The following is a 21,661-nucleotide window of genomic DNA, read 5'->3' on the forward strand; positions in this document are numbered from 1 at the left end:
TTGAGAATACATTTAGGTTCTAGGTTTAGGTTTAGGTTTTAGGTTTTAGGTTAAGGTTATATGTTTAGGTTAAGGTTTAAGTTTAAGTTAAGGTTGAGGTTTAGGTTATAGGTTAAGGTTTTATGTTATAGGTTTTGGTTTAGGTTAAGGTTATAGGTATAGGTTAAGGTTTAGGTTTAGGTTTAGGTTTAGGTTATAAGATATAGGTTTAGGGAATTGAGAATAGGTTAAGGTTTAGGTTTAGGAAATCGGGTTCGGGTTCGAGATTGGGTTTATGTTTGGGTTTTCAAGTTTAGGTATAGGTTTAGGTTAGGGAGTTAAGATTAGGATTAGGTGTAGGTTTAGGTTTAGGGATTTGAGAATACATTTAGGTTCTAGGTTTAGGTTTAGGTTTTAGGTTTTAGGTTAAGGTTATATGTTTAGGTTAAGATTTAGGTTTAAGTTAAGGTTAAGGTTTAGGTTATAGGTTATGGTTTTAAGGTCATAGGTTTTGGTTTAGGTTAAGGTTATAGGTATAGGTTAAGGTTTAGGTTTAGGTTTAGGGAATTGAGAATAGGTTAAGGTTTAGGTTTAGGAAATCGGGTTCGGGTTCGGGATCGGGTTTATGTTTGGGTTTTCAAGTTTAGGTTAATTAGGGAGTTAAGATTAGGATTAGGTGTAGGTTTATGTTTAGGGATTTGAGAATACATTTAGGTTCTAGGTTTAGGTTTAGGTTTTAGGTTTTAGGTTAAGGTTATATGTTTAGGTTAAGGTTTAGGTTTAAGTTAAGGTTAAGGTTTAGGTTATAGGTTAAGGTTTTACGTTATAGGTTTTGGTTTAGGTTGAGGTTATAGGTATAGGTTAAGGTTTAGGTTTAGGTTTAGGTTATAAGATATAGGTTTAGGGAATTGAGAATAGGTTAAGGTTTAGGTTTAAGAAATCGGGTTCGGGTTCGGGATCGGGTTTATGTTTGGGTTTTCAAGTTTAGGTATAAGTTTAGGTTAGGGAGTTAAGATTAGGATTAGGTGTAGGTTTAGGTTTAGGGATTTGAGAATACATTTAGGTTCTAGGTTTAGGTTTAGGTTTTAGGTTTTAAGTTAAGGTTATATGTTTAGGTTAAGGTTTAGGTTTAAGTTAAGGTTGAGGTTTAGGTTATACGTTAAGGTTTTAGGTCATAGGTTTTGGTTTAGGTTAAGGTTATAGGTATAGGTTAAGGTTTAGGTTTAGGTTTAGATTTAGGTTATAAGATATAGGTTTAGGGAATTGAGAATAGGTTAAGGTTTAAGTTTAGGAAATCGGGTTCGGGTTCATGATCGGGTTTATGTTTGGGTTTTCAAGTTTAGGTATAGGTTTAGGTTAGGGAGTTAAGATTAGAATTAGGTGTAGGTTTAGGTTTAGGGATTTGAGAATACATTTAGGTTTTAGGTTTAGGTTTAGGTTTTAGGTTTTAGGTTAAGGTTTAGGTTTAGGTTAAGGTTGAGGTTTAGGTTTTAGGTTAAGGTTTTAGGTCATAGGTTTTGGTTTAGGTTAAGGGTATGGTCCCTGCAAATACAAATATAAACACGGCCATCCGGCACAAATGGCTAGGCCCTTCCAATGCTGTCCATAAAAAATGGACAGCTTCATCATGGTCATAATAGCGGTTTCCTCTTTTCAGGGAACCCCGCTCTTTCGAATAGCTCCGACGCACATCTGGGTCTGCTCCATTAATTTCGATCAAATACATAAACACGGCCTGTCCAAATGGCCAGGCCCCTCCAATGCTATCCATAGGAAATGGACAGCTTCATCATGGTCATAACAGCAGTTCCCACCTTCCAAGGACCCCCGCTCATCCGGATAGCTCCGACGCACATCCGGGTCTGCTCCATTAATTTCGAGCAAATTTAATGGAGCAAATACATAACCACTTGGTCCCAAATACTTACTTTATAAAAGAAAATCTCTCATGTTTTCTCAAATTTTCCATTTTGATCTTTTTTGGCCAAAATCCATGTCAATGCATGAGAATCATGCATAAACATGGATTTTAAGCAAAATACATAAGGGAAATTACAACATAGATATCATGCACACGATATCACATAATGTATTGTTTAATGAACTACACATATGCATTCTTGACAAGAGATGTACCAGATGCTTGAATCTGAAATATGCAGCTCCAACCCTCCCACATGCAACATCCAACTGAAAGAATGCGCATAACCGTCATACTTGAGTAATCAATACAGGAATGTACAAGTACAACCATAAAACCAGAGATACTCACTGCATTTTCAGGATCTCCTCATAGTTGACGATTCATTCTAAAGCCCTTCTCCCTCCTCCTTTACCCGGGCTTGGGACCAGCAATGCAAGGAGTTGCATTGGCGGAGTTAAAAAAGGGCTTAGGCTCCATTTGGTTTTCAAATTTTTTTTTTTTTCATAAATACTAATGTGATGACCAAATGGAGCCTAAGATTATAAATACGTTCAAATATAGAGTACAAAATTCATTCAATATTAAAAAAATAAAAAAACAAGTGCCAAATTAGTTCAAAATTAGTTTAAAATGCACACAACAAGTTCAAAATTTGTTCAAAATGCACACAACACATGTTCAATTATACAATACCAAATTTATTCAAGTTATTGAATTCTCAAAGCCTCTTTCCCCCATTGTACAAATGATCCTGGACTAGCCTCTCCAAGTGTAGATCGAACCCATCTTCTTTCCACAAAGGAGCGTGAGGTTGTATAACCTCAGTCAGGACAACAACAAAAGCTCCATCCTCCAACGGCTCGTAATGGACAGTTGCATTTGGATTAACTTCGTGTACTTCATCACGAGCAACTACACCACGTTTTCCAAAACCAAGCAAGTCGCATCTTTTACCGATATATATAATATTCGGATACATTTACACATAAAATGGCATTGGTATTATTAGCGTTTATAATATAATTGTAAGCTCATTATAGTAAAAAATTTATACTTGCATACCAACGATGCCTGAGTAGATTTAGCGACTGTTGGTGATGAGAGATTTTGAGTATACTGTCTATCTTTTTGCATATCCACCAATGTTTTCTTCATCTCAACTATATCTTGAGTCATACCATCCAATTTTTTCTTCACCTGAGATAACTCTTGAGTTACGCTCTCTTTTTCTTTTGTCACATTCTCTACCTTTGAACGGGCAGGGGCTGACTTCTTCAGTCCTACCTTGCTTATTGAGCAACCTAGACCCCGCATTCGCCCTCTATTATCAGAACCAACCAACTGTAAAACAATGTAAATCAAGTTATTAGGATATTCATAATTACCATAAAACTTAAGTAATTTTTAAATTTTATTAGTGCCTCTATAAGGGCATCATCCATACCGGTCATCCTAGAAGCAGGATTGCTACTATAGAGCTCATCTAGTTTTTCCTGTGAAAAAATACAAATGAATGTAATATAATTCAAAGTTATACATAGGCTTTTCAGTGGTATGAGGGATGCACTTACAGTAAGGTCAGGATATTGGACAACTTTGTCTTTTCTTGTATGGGCTCTTAAGAAGACTTCACATCTACCTATCTCGACATCAGAGGTAAGATTCTTCTCCATCGCCTTTGGCACATTACATATCATTCAAATACACATCATTAATAGATTTAGATGAATGATAATTCAAATTTAAATTCAATTTTAAACTATAATATCTATTTTTAAATACATACCATCTTATGGCGAGTAACAGTCATGTTGTGCCTCCCAAGACATGCAGGTCCTTTTAGCTTGGTCCGATTGACTTTATTCCTTGCACTTACCCTCTTAAATTCCTCGGTGGTACGTTGATCCACGAAGGCCCTCCAATCCTCCATAGGGATACCTGGGGAGGTAGGACATCTCTTACAGCAATAGGATCCTTGTTTGTAATATATTTTGCAGCCAATCTTCTCTTGTAACTCCTCCACGCTTTATTGATGCGTTTTGTAACGTAATCAAGACTTGCAGCCCAACTTTGACCCTCAAACTTATAAAACTGTGACAATCTTTCTGTGACCATATGAATTTGTTCATGAGGCACTTGGCAAAAGTCCAGGTATATGATCGGGATATGAGAACGGGTGAGGACACCGACATGCGATGTAAAGTCTCTGTGATCAGAACAGTCCTCATTCGGTTGCCCGAATTCATTCGTCTTTAGGACTTTTTTCCTATCAGGTGGCACAAGTAAAGAGACCCCCTTAGTAATGCCTCTTTTTTTAGATGAAGAAGAAGCTGACACAATTACATAAAAAGAATAACAGTTATATATACACATCATTGATTACTGCCAATATATAAGGAAAAGGAAATTTACATATATAATTAAGGAGAAGTATCTTATTACCTTTGGTGTTGCTTGAATCTGTACTCCTAAGCACCGGCGCACCCAATACCTCTGGTTGTAAATCCATGTGCCTATTTCTTCCATAATATGAAAATATAAGAAAAAAAAAGCTAATGGTTAAGAAATAATTTAGATCACAGATAAAGTACAAAAAATTCACTATATTATCCAAACCTTGTTTAGATTTCCTCCAATAAATATCATTCTGTTACATGCTTAGAAAATACAAACAATTCGGTAGATTCTCTTCGATCGTTTTCTTTTCTTTGTTTTCTCGACCACAACACTGACATCTTCAGATTCATTGAATATCAACTCATCAACCATTGCTAATGAGGTGAGATCAGGTCCTACATCGGCATTACTTACAGCCTTTAATCGTTCCGATAGAACGCACGTCTCTTCTTCGATAAAAAAAATTTTGGGAACCTCCAAGACCACATGCCAGTCAGGATTTTTTGGATCTCTGGAGTAGAAAACTTACGTGGCATGCTCTGCAAGAATGAAGGGCTCGTCACCGACTTTATCTGAATTGTAAAGACTAGCCAAATTTACTAATCTCAAATTCGCTTCTACATCAAAAGAAACACCATGATGTGTCACTTTCACCCAATCACACTTAAATAAGACGGGCTTGTACCCTGTTTGGTACTCCAATTGGATAATTTTACAAAGGACTCCGTAGTAAGGTTGATTTTCATCCACTGTATTGATATCCTTAGCACTTGATCGAAAGGTTGTCATACCCTCTGTCCTAACCCCAATGTTTTGGTTTGTTTTATGCTCCTTATAGTCCTTAGTGATAAAGATGAAACCATTAATACAATATTTATTGTATTGCATAGAAAAAGCTAGAGGTCCTCTCACAACATCTTTAAATTCATTATTGTCAGATTCAATGAACTCTGGTTGCCTCTTCAACCAAGATATGAATTCGTCCTCGCTAGGCACCCTGTTGATCCTCTTATAGCATCGCTGCAAGAAATCTTTGTGCTTCCTGCGCGATATTCGATAACATTGTTATATTGAAATCGCATAAAGTAAGGAAGATATATATATATATATATATATATATATATATATATATATATATATATATATATATATATATGAGCTTATTATACATACCATTCCCACTCGTCGTAGCTGGGATGACTCTTCAATACCCATCTACGAGCTTGTTCGTATTTGATACCCCTAGGATAATACTTTGACCTGAACCTACTGGACCAACATCGTCATCATTAGGGTCATCATCAACGATATCTTCCAACTTACGTAGTCCTGGAATGACTCTGTTAAACCGTTTTTCCAGCTTTTCCAGTAGGCTTGTTTTCTGTTTTCCTTTATATTGGTTGCAGAATATAACTGTCTCCTCTTGGATGTACTGCTCTGCAATACAACCCTCAGGTCGTGTCTTGTTACGGACATAGGCCTTGAATGTCTTTAGGAACCTGACAAAGTTAATGATACATTATATATACATGCAAGTGTAGATGTTAAGCCGATTTATTCTTATTAAGCTCACAACGTACCTTTTAAATGGATACATCTATCGAGAGTATACAGGACCACATATGCGAGCCTCGTAAGCCAAATGGATCGACAAATGCATCATAATGACAAATATCGATGGCGGGCATATAGTCTCAAGTTGACATAACGTCCTAGCCATGCCCCTCTCGAGAGTGAAGAGTGTTTGAAGGTCTACGGTTGTCGAGCACAAGGTATTAAAGAATGTGTAAAAGCTTGTAATTATAGGACGAATGACCTTTCTATCCCTGAATGCATGCTGGATGAGAACTGGGAGCAGATGTTGCATCAACACATGGTAAAAATGAAACTTCATTCCCTTTTAATCCACGCAATCTTCCTTTACAATGGTCCTCCAATTCGCACTAAAACCAATCGGAACACGCAGCTCATGCAAAGTCTGGATGAAAAGTTTTTTCTCTTCTTTTCTTAGACAGAAAGGACTTTGTTTCTGAATCACCTTGCCATTGTTCTTTTTCAGCCATAGACGCTTCTTAATTCCCAATTGTTTCAGGTCCTTACGTGCATTGGCATCATCCTTGGTTTTGTTAGGCGTGTTCAACATCAAGGCAACAAGGATTTCACATATATTTTTCTCAATATGCATGACATCAAGGTTGTGCGCATGGGAATATCTTTCCAATACTCCAGATCAAATAATATAGACCGTTTGAAGAACCACGGTGATTCAACATCATCCACTAGCTCTTGTCGGCCTCCATCAATACCCCTTATATTACTCTTTCCAGTCTTCCCCCACTGCATATTCAAGTTCGCGGTTTGTCTTTTGACCTCGATCCCATCCAGACGGATCGGTTGACGTCGTATCTCCACCTTCTTGTTGAACGTGCCAGCACTTGTGTCCTTCCTAGCCTGTTCTGACATTGGCAACCATCGTCTGTGGCCCATATAAACATGTTTCTTTCCATATTGGAGTCGCAAAGAATCTGTGTTAGGACCACATACAGGACAACCATACTTACCCTTTGTCCTCCAACCAGAAACGTTACCATATGCTGGAAAGTCATGGATTGTCCAAAGCAGAACGACACGTATGTTGAATTTGTTTTCATGGTATGCATCGAACATCGTGACCCCTTCTCTTCATAACTTCTGCAGTTCATTAATCAATGGCTGTAAATAAACATCAATATCCTTTCCCGGTTGTCGCGGTCCCTCAATGAGCAAAGTCAACATAGTAAACTGAGGTTCCATGCAAAGCTTTGGTGGAAGGTTGTACGTCACACACATAACGGGCCATGAACTATGCGACATACCGAAAGTACCGAATAGGTTAAACCCATCTGTTGCCAAACCTAATTGAACATTGCGAGGCTCAGCTGAAAAATCTGTATACTTGTCATCAAGATTCTTCCATGCAATAGAATCAGCCGGATGCTCCATCTTTTCATGTTGAAATTTCCTGGTTGAGTGCTAAGACATTTCTTTCGCCAACCATGGTACACTGAACATTCTTTGTAGCCTTGGTGTTAATGGAAAATACCTTAACACCTTCGTAGGTATTGTAGATTGTTTTTTCTCAGAATCCATTTCAGTCTTGTACCTAGAAGTTTTACAATTTGGACAAATGGTTTTCATCTCGTTCTCTCTCCAGTATAAGATGCAGTCATTTGGACAAGCATGGATTTTCACATAATCAAGACCCAACTTTGTAATGATCTTTTTCGCTTGGTAGGTATTAGTTGGGGCCTTGTTACCGGAAGGTAATACTTTCTTTAGTAGTTGAAGGAGCTCTGTAAAGCTTTTTTCACTCCATCCATGATTCACCTTTAATTTGAAAAGTTGTACAATGAAAGTCAGCACGGTGAAATCTTGGGCCCCAGGGTATAGCTCAACCATTGCCTCTCGTAGATTTGCTTCAAACTCATTAGTTTCATTTTCTCCAAAGACGTCTTTAACTATAGGGGTCACGTTGGGCTCATCCTGTACAACTTCATCTAGGTTATTACCACCAAGTTCTTAAACGATCGCGTTGTGAACCTCATTTAAGTTCGAGACACTATGGTATTATTGGGAACTTGATTCACGTACAGTACACTTAGGTGATACATGCTCCCCATGCATGTTCCAAACCCTATAGCTTGAGTCGAATCCCTTTTTCATTAGATGTATTTCCATATCATCATAAGAAACCGGAAAATGTGCACATCTGCAAGTGGTGCATGGACAAGGAACGAATTCTCTACCAGGAAGGTTTTTTTGTGCAAACTTTGAAAAACTTCTGATTCCAGAAAGAAAACGTGGGTCTGGGAAACTTAGTGTCATCCACTCCCTATTCATTACAGCCAAATCTCGATTAACCAACGGGTCCATTTTCAACCTGCACCTTACCAAAAATTAAAGTTGGAAATTAACCTAATGCACCATCCTCCTTAAAAGTTGGAAATGAAGGAAGTGCTATTAAATGATTGGACCCATACAGATATTATCTACCAAATACAATGTATTAAGGAGTTTGCAATCATTGTATTTTTACAATAAATTAATAATGTAATTTATAAGTAAAATCTTAAACCACTTGCATAGATGAAAAGTCTCGCATGCAATTCTAATATATCAAGCTAAATGATGGATCGTATCAGTTAAAGACTTCACCACACAAGGGTAATGGAATGCTTACAAAGACCTAGGATGAAGAAACCACACAAATATCAGCTCTATCCAAAATTTCTTCAACCCACATTAAGTTTTAATGGTGAATTACCACTGTTTCTTGTGCATCCAATCCATTCATATAGTATTGGCTCATCATAATGAAAAAAACTACCCAAAAATTGTATTATTCCAAGATTGAAATAGACCATACGATGTATATTTAGAATTTTTAGGTATAATTTTATAAGTGGCCAGACTAGGAGTTGAAACAGCCTGATTTTTTGAATAAAAGCCAAAAATGTTTACCCCTAAGCTTGATTCCTGATGAATGCAATGCAGTGGATTAACATGTTTTATGACACGTGTGGTGGATGAGTCACCAACATTTAAAAAAATGGTGTAAATGCACATGCTAGTCTAGCACTTCAATCATATTTCTCAATATATATATATATATATGAATGCCTGTGCCAGTAATATAAAAGACATTGTAAAAAAAAAAAAACATAGAGATCCCGGGATTGGCCAGCATGCCAAACAGACACGGGATCCTGATATGGGATATAGCAATCCCATGGATCTTAAGACAATCCACTGACATCACCATCATTACCTTTAAATCCCATCCAATCCACCCTAATCCCTTTAAAATTGCTTGGGACGTGTTTGGTTCAAGGGATTAAAAGGGATTGGAAGGTTTAATCCCGGGATTGGCCAGGCGTCCCAAACAAACCAGAAATAACAATCCCGGGATATAGCAATCCCATAGATCTTGCACCAATCCATTGACGCAACTATCATTACCTTGAAATTTGTACAATCTACTATAATACCATCCAAATCCATCCAATCTGCCCGGCCAAACAGGCCCTAATGGTGGGCATTCAATCACCACAGTTTCCTATGGTGTGGTCCACCTGAGATTTGGCCCTAAAATGAAGTTGAAAAAATGAATGGCCTGCATACACATATTATGGTGGAGCCCACAAAGCATTTTTAGGGCCCGTTTGGCTGGGTGGATTGAAAGGGATTGAATGGTATTATGGTGGATGGCCTGGATTTCTAGGTATTGATGGTGTTGTCAGTGGATTGTCTTCAGATACATGGGATTGCTATATCCCTGGATTGATATATCCAGTCTGTTTGGCACACCCGGCCAATACTGGGATTAAACCTTCCCATCCCTTCCAATCCCTCGAGCCAAACACGTCTCAGGGATTGGGATCAGATCACCGACTCTGTTTGGCATGCCCGACCAATCCCAGGATTTAACTTCCAATCCCTTCCAATAACATCCAATCCCTTCCAATCCGACCGGCCAAACGGCCCTTAGATTTCAGAAACAGAGAGAGGGGAATGTGGATTGAAGGATTGAAAGATTTGAGAAAGAGATAAAGAGGGAGAAAGAAAAAAACTAACCGTACGTGCTTCTTCTTCTTCTCCTTCTTGCAGCGAAATGGGTTTTTGAAAACAGAATGGGGAATGCGGCCTTGAGACAGAGAGAGAGGGTGAGAGAGATCGGGAGATCAAGAGAGGGCAAGGGAAAGAGAGAGACTGAGTGCGAGAGAGAGAGAGAGAGAGAGAGAGAGAGATGGAGAGAGAGATGGAGAGATGGGTTCGTCAGTGGGCGGGAGAAAATGGTGGATGGGGGTTTCATTTTTTGAGGGATTTGGGGTTTTGGAGGGGCGCGTGACGGACGGCTCCCTGAGAGGTTTTATGGTTTTAGGACCGTGGGGCCCACTGTGATGTATTTCATATATCCACTCCATCCAATAATTTTAAATTATTATTTTAAGTGCTGATAAAAAAATGAGTTAGATCAAATCTGTAAGGTGACCACACAACATATTAACAGTAAAAATTTAATTTATATTATTTCTTATGGTGTGGTCCACTTAGACATTTAATCTACATAATTTTTGGGCTCATGCACTAAAATTATATATCAGAATTTTTGGACGGCTTAGATCAAACACATATATTCCAATGAACCTCATGGATCCCCCTAAGCAGCATCTATATTTAATATGCTTTAGGTAGAGAGTTACGCTTTAGCTACAGAGCACTTAAGCTATAGCTACGGATTAAATCCGTAGCTATAGCTACGAATTTAATCCGTAGCTAAAAGCTTTCAACCTCCATAGCCATTGCTCGATTTTTTGGTAGTGTTTTGCACCGTCCATCTAGTGGGACGTACCCTCGATAGGTCACAGTTCAAGAGAGCACAAATGTGCATTTCTCCATCTTCCATTCTTTTTGAAAAATTAGAACATTAGCTTATAAGTCACTTAAGTTACGTTTCGATGCATGTAAGTTTTTTAACTTATAAGTAAGTTACAGGTAACCTACTTATAGGTGAAAGAAAGTTACAGATAATTCTATTTAGGTGTAAGCTATAGTTTACTTACAGGTAACTTAATTTCTGTATTTGGATAACCTGTAAGTTATTTACAGTTACGATGTTGTCTATTCACACCAACCTGAGTCTGGAGTATGAAATTATTTAAAAATCAAACTGATACATAAAAAAGCTTGGATAAAAGTATATAATTTTATTGAACCCATTTAGATGAATAGTTGGACCGATTTTTAAGCTAAACTAATCATTAGGTGAGTCTTAAAAGCAGGCCCGTGTATTAAAAAATATGTAAAAGTGGGCTCACTTATATGTAACTTAAAAACTTCTTGGGGGCCACAAGTTTAAAATCAAATTAATAGTTGTTTTTCCCTTCATCCAAGTCTTTATGAGCTAATGAGGTAGGACATCAAATAAACATTATAGTGGATACTATGAAGTTTTTAATCATGAACACCTAAGATTGAGAACTGCCTCTGTTTTCTCGTTTTGGGATCAAGCTCTAAAATGATATGAAAAAAAAATGATAAATAACATGGATAAAACACATGCAATGTGGTAGGGCTTATAATACACCAACTGGTAATATTGATCTAGCTATTAGCTAACGTCGCTAGTCAAACTGAAGTGAATCCATCGAGGCATGTGAGATCCCAAAATTTGAAGCCCATTGTGATGTATTTTTCTCACATCCACATCATTCATCCATGTTGAAAGCTCGTTTTAGGACATCATCCAAAACATAAGAAGATATAAATCTTAAGTAGACCATAGTATAGGAAATGGTAGTAATTGACCATTGAAAACTTCTCCTTTACACAAGAGTTTTTGGATCAAGATGATATTTGTTTGGTATCTTCTCCCAAGGCTTTGTTACATTATCAACGTAACTCTTTAAGGCTCACTATGATTTATGTATTGTATCCTATCTGATCATCGATTTTACCATATAATTTTAAGTCTTGATACTAAAAATGAAGAATATGTAAAGATCAAATGGACCACACCATAGGCAAGAATATGAATCGAACTTCTATCGTTAAAAAATTATTGGGGGCCACGTAAGTTTTGGATCAAGCTTATATTTGATTTTTCCCTTCATCCATGTTTGTATGATCTCATCATCAGGTTGGATAAAAAATAAACATCACTGTGTGGCCTAGCAAGGATTCAACCGTCACTACAAGAAAAGGGGGCATTAGCCTCGATTCAAAACTATGGCTAAAAAGGTTAAAAACTGAGGCTAAAGCCTTTAGCCTCAGCTTTGCCTCAGTTATCCAAACCGAGGTTGAAATCCCCATGGCTAAAGGCTTTAGCCTCAGTTTTAGCAACCGAGGCTAAAATGACTTTTATAGCCTCAATTCTTCAAGTGAAGCTAAAAGAACCTTTTTAGCTTCAGTTTTCTCAAAATGAGGCTAAATCTAAATTTTAGCCTCAGTTGCCTCCAGTTGAAGCTAAATCTATTTTTAACCTCGGTTCTCAACAACCGAGGCTAAAGCCTTTAACCACGGGAGTTGTAGTCTCAGTTTAGGTAATTGAGGCAAAACTGAGACTAAAGATAGATTTAGCCTTTATTGGCATCAAGTGAGGTCAAATTCAATTTTTAACCTTATTTATCAATAATCGAGGCTAAATCTAGTTTCTATCAACAAAAGCTAACAATATTATAATTAACCAATCATTGAACCTGTGCATGTTTCACCCATTTAACATTCATCAAGACAACAATCAGCACAATACCAACAAAACAATTAATGGTCTATTGAAAGTTTTCAAAACAAACAAACTGCCACATAGCCTTCCACATGAACTGTTTCAGTAAGGTCCCCTTCCACGTGACTATTTTCTCTCGGATCGGATCAATCGATGGGTTTGTTACCTGAGCAAACATCTGCTTGAAATACTCAAATGTAAGTTTCTCTCTGTTGGACATCACAGCCAAAGGAGCATCATTTCCCATTGAGCCCAATAGCCTTAGTACCATCTTTTGCCATGGACATCAATAGCATCTCCAGGGCTTCTACAATGTATCTGAATAAGGAAACCCGATGATTTATTTCATTTTTTCAAACATGAGCAAGAAAACAGCACAGAAAATGTCTGAAACTACTTACCCAAAAGGCTTTAATGGAGCCAACAATCCATGAATTCTCATGTTTTCCATGTTATTATCATCATGTCGATATACCTAAAGTATATATAAAAATGGCAGTAATGATCATGCTCAGAACTTCTTAAAATCAGAATACAAATAGAAAAACTACCTGAACAATCAAATCCTTGAGAAGCTTTGACTTATGAGGTTTTCTTGACTAATTGAATGAGAGCAAATCAACTTGTGCCTATAGCATATAGAAAAAATCATCACAATTTCTAAGTTGGCATTATACTATTCCTCTCACTCTCATCATTCCATTTCCACAAGCTTGAAAATACAACCATGACTGTATTTGTATTCCAAGTTTTCTGAATTATGAACCACATCTAGGATGCTTTAATTCAATCAGCTATATGTTGATGATAACACGAAAAACCAAAAAGACCCTGCTCGAGTCTTTTTCTAGTGCAAGAAGAAACTGATTTCAATATCACATGAAGTTTATTGTGCTGCCAAGTTCATAACAGGAAACAATGAATAAAATTTGGCTGCAGCAATCATAACTAATGACAGTTTAGATTCTAATTTTAAAAAGGAATGGATATCCCACCGTAATAGGAGCAACACCATAACACCATTTGTTCACCGGATTTTTCAAGTTGGTTTCAGTTGCCATGCAACCATTCAAACTGGCTGCTACAATGTGATAGCAGATATGTTACAAAATGCTTGCATACAAGATGGTGGGCCCATACGAAAACGATGGATGAAAATAGGCAACACTGCTACACTTCTAAGACACATTCCAAACATCATATTGTTTGAATAGTCCTAACATATGAATTAGTGGGCATCTTTTTTGTTAAAACAGGAACATTGGATTTTTCACTTTTTAACTTTCCAATAAATATCCCATGTTGGAAATGTGGCTACATGGCCATTAAATCAGCCATATGTTGATGATGGTGACGCAATAGCCCAACCCATGACCCAATTCCTGCTTTTAATCATAAGAAAATTCTCTCTAATTAATGAGGAACGATCACATACAAACATTGGATGCTATGCTTACTATGCTACCCTGTTATTAGGACTGCTCATAGTAAGCTATGTACCTGAGCTTCACACGTGGCGGATCCTCTGTTCAGGAAACACATTGCCTAATTTTCAGTCCTGAACTGGAAAATATGTTTGCCATACTCCAGTTGAAGGTTTTGGATCTTCTGACATAGTGGACTATTACTAGCATATGGGTGACACTCCCCTCTGTGCAAACAGCCTAAAAACAGAATATGCATGGAACAAGAATTTCAGTGGAACTGTTTACTACATTGTTCCCTGTGTGAATTGGTGCTTTGGGAACTCCAAACTCAGCAAACAAACAATCAATCAGAGTAAGGATCGAGGATGACAGGTACCTTGAGTTCTGCACTGGTTTTTGCAATATTTTGCCAGAATATCAGAAAAGAATCAGTTTTTAGAAAGTGCAGTTTTCATACCTAATATATCCATAGCTTAAGACCCTTACTGACAAGCCCCATGAATGCATGAGTAGGATTCCTAGCACAACCCTGTTTAGTATAATAGAACAAAACCCATGAAAGGTTGAGTTAAATCAAATTAATTTTAGTTTCTATGATAATGTAGCTAAAGAATTTTCCAATTTGCACTGAAATAATTGACAATACAATACATTGTATCCAACATTACACTCTTAAACAGAGGATTGTTCAAGAAAAGAGAACAATCTTTGTTCTGATAGAATCGATCCACACGGAAATCCTCTTCAATGAGTATCTTCTTGCGTGTAAGTAACAGGCGCCAAGCAAGAAATCCTCTTCAACGAGTTCTTGAGAACCAAATCTCTAAATTTACAATGTGCACATGATTAGTCAAGAAGAAAAAGAAGTGTTGCTAAAGATGTGAAGAAATAGCAACTCAAGAAGGATCTAGAAATTTTGGCAGCAGCAACAGAGATGGTAGCAAAGATTATACTCATCAATCCAGATATATGCATCTAATATTTTCTTAAATTTGGCAAAAATTCTTGATTAATTTAAAAGCCAGTGGACTGCTATGAATTCCACAGTCTTGCAAGACCCAAACATGCACGCATACACATGAAAAAATTGGATCTAATTAATGCAGGATGACATTTCTTTTTGTTTATTTTTTATACCAGACATCATTCTCATCCTGCACAATTTATTTACAAAAGTTAATTATAATAGTTCATGCATAGTGGAAACTCTCCTTAATACCAAACTTCAAAAGCGAAATACCTGAGTGCAACTTGTCTTGAACAAAATTTGAATTGGTTTTTTGTGAATTTTTATAGAAAATGAAATATTATTATTTTTCTATGCTAGCAAATTTATCAAAAATTTCTCATAGTATAGGAAAAGAAAGTGACTTAAAGATGAATTCATCTAAAAGTCACACCTAATTCCTCCACACCCTGGAATTTCAGGCAAAATTGGGCTTCCTAAAATATTCTCGATCGCTTTCAAAGATGAGAAGAAAAAAATTTAGCATCAATTAAAGCATTCACTCCTTTCAACTGTATCCTCACAACTCAATTAAGAGGAAATCAAAAGCTTACCAAAGACATGTATGAGTGCTACTTATTCCTCTGAAACTTAGAAACTGATGGCAAAATCGAGTTTCTTGTGTTTATTTGCCATGATCTGATTCAATATGGGAAAAACCAAAGCAAGTTCAAATTTCTTTTTCAAGGTCATCATCACAATCTCAAATAACAGGAAAATAAAAATAGAGATGACTTCATGCAAAATCACCACCCTAATTCATGTAAAAGATTACTGCAGCTTCCTTGGGAAATCTAGTGTAAACTCAAGCGACTAATCTAATTTCCCTGTGAGCTTTCCAGAATCAGGAAATCTGAGGAAATTAAAGTCACACACACACACATTTCGTTCCTCCAAAAAAAAAGGATTAAAAAATAATTAAAAAAAAAGAGTTTCTTACATAACTTGCAATGATGCCTACATAAAACAAGAAAATGGAACTAAATTATTATTTTTAGCTTATAATCATGAGATTAAAATCGAGTTTCTTGCAGTAATTCACCACAATTTCTTCCAAAAAAGGAAAAACCATAGAAAATTCGATTTTTATTTAATTTTTTTAAATTTCATCATAATGTCATAACCTTGAGGCATTGAACCCACTGTTCAGGATAAAAAATTTACGTAAGGGAACCTAAGTGCCCATCCTTGATGAAAATGTCACATCTTTTCAAGATAAAAATCATGTAAGAGAAGCTAAATGCATTTCCTTGATGCATTTTCGTCACTTTTCAGGCTAAAAATCAATATGCCTGCATGTAAATTTGTATCCTTGTGGCATATTCCCACTTGTCAAGGTAAATAACACCAGATATAAAAATTTCAAAAAGATGTAAGTGCATTACCTGTAATCTGAAATAATATTAACACTGATTTCAAATCCTTGTGATCTAAAACTCCGCAAACTGTCAATACTAATTAAATGGAAGACCTAAAAATGGCACTTCCCTTTTCTCACTAGCTGTGCATTTGATTGCACCTAATCATGAAATTTCATGATATTTGTTCACTCCCCAAGTATAGGGTTGTGATGTAGTAATAAACTCGGTAAGACCGAGGTCGAATCCCAAGGGACTGATACCTATACGTTATCTGAAACTAAGTAGAACTAGAACTAGACTAAGATGTAATCTAAATCAAATAGAATTTAAGGAATAATTGTGGAATAATTATCTAAAACTTTAAACAATTCAGGGAAGGGAAACTAGGGATTCAGATGATCCACTTGTAGAGATCAGGGAGATCTTATGCCTGCATCAAAAATTATGGAAGTTAAGCTGAACTTACTTGATCTAGTTTTCATAAGATGAAAGGTATATGGATTAGAATGGAATCCATCACCAAACCATGCCCAGGAAACAAAGTTAACAACAGAATTAAACTAATCACCAACCAATCAACATGCTATGAAGGTTAGGAAGGGTACCATTATCCTACCATGCCCAGGAGACGATGGTGAACAACAGGGCTTCCTGACGTCATAACATCAAAATGGAAAAAGGAAATATTCAAAGTCATTGCAGACCCATTGTAATTACAGTCACAACAGACCATTAAAGACTAAAAACATTCCTTTCATAATCAACTAAAAACAAATTCAGTTCATGCATTTATATTAAAAGCATAAAATAGAGTCTCCCATCTCGCTACAGGCTTCACCTCTTAGCCCTAGCTAAGAGGTTTAACCACACATGAATGGGTTGAACCTTTAACAAAGAAAATTAAAAAAAAAAAACAAAAGAAATATAAAGGAAAAGAAGAAAACCCACAGCTGCCTCTTTCTCTCTCTCACGTTCCAGCAGCCAAGCCTTTTTCGTCCTTCCAACCAAGCCAAAAAAACTCCCCTTCAATGCTTTCTCCCCTCTCTTTTATAGAAGACCCCCCTGTACAACTCAGTCGAAGTCTACATCCCGCACCAAGAGAGCTTTCGCAATCTGTTTACGCAACTGAGTTCGTATGTGCAACAAAAGCGCAAAACGTCTTGCGTTTGGAGTGTATTTGAGGCGTGATATCGACCTACCTGACAATTCTGAAATCTTGGCTAAGGTATTGGCCTCCCTGTGGACACATTGGACGGTCTGGATCACTCAAAATGTTAACGATCGTGACCCACTACCCCCCACAAATCCCAGACTCGACCGGATGCGGAAACAGGGCCTGCGCACGAGGGGATCGCTGTCGAATTGATGGGGCCCACTTTGATGTTGTTTTTGAGAAATCCATTCCGTCCACCGAGTTTTTCGTGAAAAATCGGTAAATCATAATCGATTTTGGGCCAGGTTCGTGGTGACTAGCGGAAGTTTTCTTAGCGCCGTCCATCCTGCAATGAAACCTTCATGTACATGCATCATCTGAAAAAAATCAGAAAACCGATCAGGGTACGGTCAGTTTGACCTCCTGAATTCAATGAACGGAGCGGATCATCGAACTGAGGAGCGAGTGGGGCCCACATCGATCACCCGTTGAAACACCATCGGACGCTGTTTCCTTTTTAAAAACGGACTTCGGGTCAGCCCGTTGTTTGACCGGACTCTCCATCCGGTGCACTTCTCGTGCACATGTACCCTATGTACATGCAATGTACATATGGGTTCATCGTGATGTTCGAGAGAAATCTGTGCCGTCCATCCACTTTTTCACCTTATTTAAGGCGTTGAGTCCAAAATTGCAGCGTATCCAGAAACTAGGTGGGCCCCAAATTGGAGATTAATGGCCTGATCTGTCCGTTGGCCCATTTCTCGAGATCTCCAATGGTTGAAATTTAATATGTACGGTTAATTTATGGCTCTCAGGCCATGTATGAAGTTTCGAGCCGAACGGATGGTGGGAACCCCATGATCTTGCATTCTGGATGATTTTTGAGCCACTTGAGCTTCAATTTCTCGATTTTCACGGATCCCTGGCGTGTAATTCCATCGATCTTGGTCCCATGGAGTCCGTCCCTTGCCTTGGTGGATTCTGAGCATTAAATCCATGCTTTTAGTACCCTTTTCAGTCCACGCTTATAAATCTACCTTGCAACACAAACACGATTAAAATAGGGCGTTAAACAGTATCATGTTCGTAAATCCAGGTAACAACTGGGTCTGATATGCAATATTTGACCCTCAACACAACCCCCAACCAGCATTTTGCTAGTCCCGAGCAAAGTATGCGAAAAATAAGTTGAGAATTACAGGACAATCTCTATGAACTCAAGTGATTTTTAAAAAGCAATCTAGATTCGAAAATTCTAAGATGTATGAATGTTGGGCATTACTTCCTCCTGGAATCAAGTGCACAATAAATTTCATAATCAACTTTAAAGTATTTATGCATTAATTAGAACAATTCTAAACAATGAGTACCATGAGTGTATAATGAAATCTCGGCTTATCATCATTAAGAAATCCAATAGATAATTTCTATGATAACATTGATAATCAAAACAGTATTTAGGACACTCAAAACCTAAACCAGAATTTGCCTTACAATTCTTCTTTTTTATTCTTCCCACTTTTGATTTTTTCATTGAGGGAGAGGATAATCGAATCCGCACCTATAGGGAGTAAACCTATGGTGAGGATTATTCGCCTAACCTTTTCCAAAGGTATCTCTTTTTTTTTTCAATTGATCATGACGGGCAAATTTTCCAAGCTGGTTCCTTACATGCTTAGTGATTACCAAGTTAACCCTTTAATATCAAACTGAAATCTTAATGTGAAAGCGAGATGTGACATGTGAAATCATAACTCAATCAATGTTTAAAACTTCTAATTATAAATTAACACTTCAAACTTAACTGTGAAATCTAATATAATAGATAACTGAATCTAAGAGTCATAAATTACCAACTTCACTTATCTTGTAATTCTAAATCCAAGATGGTTGTCAAAATCACTTCGAATTCAAAATGTCAGAAAATTTTTAAAATTTTCACAATTTTTGCTCAAGACCAAGAAACTGCTGAATAAGTCACCTAATCTCCCACCCCCAACCTAAAATATACATTGTCCTCAATGTAAATGATATGAGCATGCAATGCACTTGGGACAACGAAAAGTAAATATGAAGTGATGGGAATATAGTACCTGGATGATGAATCGAGAGACACTTTCCAAGAGATCGCAGCATGGGCATCGGTCAGCACGAGAGAGAAGGCAATACAAAAATAACAAAAATAAAATCCTACCTATACCACTTTCGTAGGTGCTCTCGATTGCATTTAGTGTATGCAACAAGCCTTTAAACCCCTAGGTTGCCTCTAGTGGACGAGTTGTAGTCTCGTGAGGGTTTGCAGTAATGTTACCCACAAACATTGAACTAACTAATGATAAAAACGAAATGAAATGAAGAGCTGGGTTGCCTCCCAGGAGCGCTAAGTTTACCGTCTTCAGCCAAACAAATAAAGCAACTACCCTAGTCCTATGAAAGCGATAAACCTACCTATACCTCCATCAGACTAGGAGATCAATCCTGGTAAACAGGAGCAGTCAGGGTCATGGACATGTCCTCTGAATCAAATTTCTCGACAAATGGTTTCAATCGATGTCCATTGACTTTAAACTCCTTGCCATTGTCGGGATCTCTTATCTCAACGGCCCCATGAGGAAAAACAGTAACAACAATGTAAGGGCCGGTCCAACGAGATCGAAGCTTACCCGGAAAGAGATGCAATCGAGAATTGTACAAAAGGACCTTTTAACCAAGCGTGAATGATTTTCGCAAAATGTGTTGGTCATGAAATGCTTTCACTTGTCCTTGTAAATTCTCGAATTATCATACGTATCATTCCGGATTTCCTCAAGTTCATTCAATTGAAGTTTGCATAGCGAGCCAGCGTTGTCCAGATTGAAATTAAGATTTTTGATCACCCAGTATGCTTTATGTTCCAGCTCCACAGGCAAGTGACAAGCTTTCCCATAGACAAGTCTAAAGGGAGACATTCCAATAGGGGTTTTAAAGGCAGTACGGTATGCCCATAAGGCATCGGTCAATCGGATTGACCAATCCTTACGATCAGGGTTAACCGTTTTCTCCAAAATGTGTTTAATTTTCCTATTAGAAATCTCAACTTGCCCACTTGTCTGTGGGTGGTACGGGGTGCTCACCCTATGAGAGATACCGTATTTCTTCATTAAGCTCTCAAATGGTTTATTACAAAAGTGTGAGCCCCCATCACTAATGATGGCTCGAGGCGTTCCGAATCGAGAAAGGATGTTTTCTTTTAGGAATTTAATGACCGTGCGATGGTCATTAGTTCGACACGGAATCGCTTCGACCCATTTAGTGACGCAATCCACGGCGAGCAAAATATACAGATTTCCAAACGATTGGGGGAATGGACCCATGAAATCGATGCCTCAGCAATCAAATGCTTCAATGATAAGGATGAGATTCAAAGGCATCATATTTCGACGGGACAATGCTCCCAATTTCTGACAATGCTCACAAGTTTTACAAAACTCATGAGTGTCTCTAAACATAGTGGGCCAGTAAAAGCCACACTGCAGAATCTTGGCTGTGGTCTTTTTAGCAGAAAAGTGACCACCACAGGCCTGTGAGTGACAGAAGGAGATGACGCTCTGATGCTCATCGTCTGGTACACATCTTCTTAGGATTTGGTTTAGGTGATATTTAAATAAATAAGGATCATCCCAGAAAAAGTTGCGCACCTCGGTGAAGAATTTCTTCTTATCTTGCGTAGTCCACTATGTTGGTATGGCACCTGTAGCAAGATAATTAGCAATATCAGAAAACCAAGGTGAATGGGAGACTCTGAACAGTTGTTCATCAGGGAACATGTCGTTAATATGGGTCGTCTCAGGGGAATCAAAGGTATTAAGGCGAGACAGATGATCGGTCATTACGTTCTCTACTCCCTTTTTATCTTTAATTTTTAAATCAAATTCTTGGAGTAGAAGGATCCATTGTATCAGGCGGGGCTTAGAATCATTCTTAGAAAGAAGATACTTCAATGCCGCATGATTTGTATAAATAATGATCTTGGATCCGATCAGGTAGGACCTAAATTTGTCTAAGGCGAACACTACGGCTAAGAGTTCTTTTTCCGTAGTTGAGAAGTTCACTTGAGCCAGATTTAAAGTCCTACTCGCGTAATGGATGACGTAGGGTCTCTTATCCTT

General features: G+C 37.6%; 2 protein-coding genes and 1 long non-coding RNA gene across 3 annotated transcripts in view; 2 read left to right on the forward strand and 1 right to left on the reverse strand.

Moving 5' to 3' along the window:
* The window catches only part of LOC131238747 (transcription factor GTE6-like), a 55,014-nt gene that overhangs the window by 2,854 nt on the left and 30,499 nt on the right, over nucleotides 1-21,661 (forward strand). The gene's annotated exons all lie outside the window — the stretch shown is intronic.
* LOC131238716 (transcription factor GTE1-like) overlaps nucleotides 1-21,661 on the forward strand; it is an 81,590-nt gene that overhangs the window by 2,815 nt on the left and 57,114 nt on the right. The gene's annotated exons all lie outside the window — the stretch shown is intronic.
* LOC131238775 (uncharacterized) lies at nucleotides 12,531-14,316 on the reverse strand. The gene is made up of 3 exons (XR_009168047.1): nucleotides 14,064-14,316; nucleotides 12,965-13,192; nucleotides 12,531-12,881 (listed from the first exon to the last, which is right to left on the reverse strand). It is a non-coding gene; the product is annotated as an uncharacterized LOC131238775 (long non-coding RNA).

Source organism: Magnolia sinica, chromosome 1 (genome assembly GCF_029962835.1).
Source record: "Magnolia sinica isolate HGM2019 chromosome 1, MsV1, whole genome shotgun sequence".
Taxonomy (NCBI): domain Eukaryota; kingdom Viridiplantae; phylum Streptophyta; class Magnoliopsida; order Magnoliales; family Magnoliaceae; genus Magnolia; species Magnolia sinica.